The following is a 2853-nucleotide window of genomic DNA, read 5'->3' as shown; positions in this document are numbered from 1 at the left end:
TATATATATATGTACATATATATATATGTACATATATATATATATATATACATATATATATATGCATACCAAAAATTCATATATATATATATATATATTCATACACATGTATGTAAATGTGTAATCTATACACGCAGACACACACACACATACACATATATATTTCCATTCTCCCCTGAGTTTTACTCGTTACCACCATACTCCTCAATATTCATTTTTCTCTTTCCACGTCCTCTTCCTCCTATCTCTCAACCAGAACTGTCATCCACCCAGCCACCCCTGTTCATTGTCTTCTTTAATAATCACGTCTCTTTTTTTCCCTTTTCCGCCACATACTCACATACAGACACATACATACAAGCACTCAATTATTAACAATTTACACCCCCCACAGCCAGCTGAAACTACCACCAAGACTGCCACTATAACACCCCTACATACACACGCCACTAAATCACAGGAACCTCACACTACCACCTCTTCAGCCACTACCATTCATCGACCCCAACCCCACTATCAACATCTAACCCACATATCGCACCCAACACCACTCTTATTACCACCATCACACTTCATACTTCGATTCATCTCTACCCACTAACTATTCACCACCACGAGCTACCATTCATCATCACCACCGCCACCAGCTTCACCACTATCACCACCAGTGCCACCACCATCAGTAGCAGTACCAGCACCACCTCTACCAATACTACCACCAATACCACCACCACTACCATCGCCACCACCATCACCACCATCACAACCACCACCACCGACCCACCCAAAAAGCTATCCTTTCCACCTCTGCGCATTGTCTAATCTAAACCACCAATCAAGGAACGCCATCACCGTAGCCTTGGTTTTAATGTCGATCCTGTTCAGAGATTTGCCGTCAAAATGGCCAACTGACCAGAACCGGAAGCTCTGTCAGTTTATAAAGCCACAAACAAAATGAAATGTCAGGCGACGATATTGCTTCTGTCAAAATACTGGCCAAGCTGTCATAGGGTGATAATGTAGAACGAACGCTTACTAGCTTTGTAAGTGGATCAAAGAGAAAGCGAAGGCGGTGTGGAGCCAGTGGTTGTTGTTGCTACTGTAGTTGTAGTCATTATTATTGTTGTTGTTGTTGTTGTTGTGGTGGTGGTGGTGGTGTTGATGCTGAAGATGTTGGTGGCGGTGAAGGTGGTGATGGTGGCTGAAGTAGTTGGTTGAGGAGAGAGGTTATGTTCTGTAGCTGTAGATGAGCAGCGAAGCGTCTAAAAGAAGAATGGAACAGAAGACAAGAGTGAGAGGGAAGAAAACTGTAATAGAGAGAGAAAGAGAGAGAGAGAGAGAGAGAGAGAGAGAGAGAGAGAGAGAGAGAGAGAGAGAGAGAGAGAGAAGGAGATAAAGACACAGAAAGAGAGAAAATAGAAATAGTAATATGAAAATAGTAACAATGTAAAGAGTGGCGAATTCGAGGCACGAAAGAAAATGAATGCAAAGAGAGAGGGAGGGAGAGAGAGAGATAGAAAGCGAGAAAGAGAATATATGAAGCGATAAGTTTAATCAAATGGTTTTCTTGACTATCATTTTATGCTGAGAACTCAATACATCTGGTAGAGATATATTAATGTTTATACAATAATTATACCAACGTAATGCTTACTTTTGTTTGTGACGAATTAGATGGCAAGCAAAGTTGGTCATATCTAGAGTACATATAACTGCCGCTCCATGGAAGTTAAGTAGCGCATTTATATATTTTAAGTATTGTGCCATGGGAATGAATATGTGTATATATATCTCCTATCTTTTACTTGTTTCAGTTATTTGACTGCGGCCAGGCTGGGGCGACACCTCGAAGAATGTTCAGTCGGAGTTATTCCTAGGATTTACTTTTGTTTAAAGCCTGATTCTTATTTTATCGGTCTCTTTTGCCGAATCATTAAGTTACGGGGATGAAGACACAACAGCACCGGTTGTCAAGCGGTAGTGGGGAATATCCTCAAACAGACACACACACACACACACACACACACACACACACACACAGACACACACACACACACTTACGACGGGCTTCAGTCTCCGTCAACCAAATTTTCTTAAAAAGCTATTGTTTGAAGACACTTGCCCAAGGTAGGGATTGAACTCGGAACTATGTCGCTGGGAAGTAATGCATGGCTCTATGCATATAGATGTATATGTAAGTATGAACGTATGTGTGTACGCTCATATACGTACAGACACACCAAATACACATAAATACTCTCACTAGCATATACATACATGATTCACAAACGCACTCTGAATCACATATAAATCAGTATGTGGAGATATATTTATATCAGTTTATACACTCAGGAGGAAGTGTGAGTGGGTAAGAAACTTGCTTTACAATCACGTAGTTTCGAGACGTGGCAGGCTGGCAGGACGAAATGCTTAGTGCAATTTCGTCTGTCTTTACGTTCTGAGTTCAAATTCCGCCGAGGTCGATTCTGCATTTCAGGGTCGATAAATTAAGTACCAGTTGTGTACTGGAGTCGACTAATCAACTGGCTCTCTCTCTCCCAAAATTTCAGCTCTTGTGCCTAGAATACGAAAGAATATTAAGACGGCGAGCTGGCAGAAACGTTAGCATGCCGGGCGCAATGCTTTGCCGTATTTCGTCTGTTTTTTCGTTCTGAGTTCAAATTCCGCTGAGGTCGACTTGGCTTTTTATCCTTTCGGGGTCAATAAATTAAGTACCAGTTGCGTACTGGATCGATCAAATCGTCCGCCCCACCCCTCCCCGAAAAATTTCGGGCCTTGTACCTAGAGTAGGAAAGAATCACGTAGTTTTGCGTTCAGTATCACTGCGCGGCT

The sequence above is a fragment of the Octopus bimaculoides genome, chromosome 15 (genome assembly GCF_001194135.2).
Source record: "Octopus bimaculoides isolate UCB-OBI-ISO-001 chromosome 15, ASM119413v2, whole genome shotgun sequence".
NCBI classification, from domain to species: domain Eukaryota; kingdom Metazoa; phylum Mollusca; class Cephalopoda; order Octopoda; family Octopodidae; genus Octopus; species Octopus bimaculoides.
The sequence above is the reverse complement of the archived record's forward strand: the minus strand, read 5'-3'. Positions refer to the sequence as shown.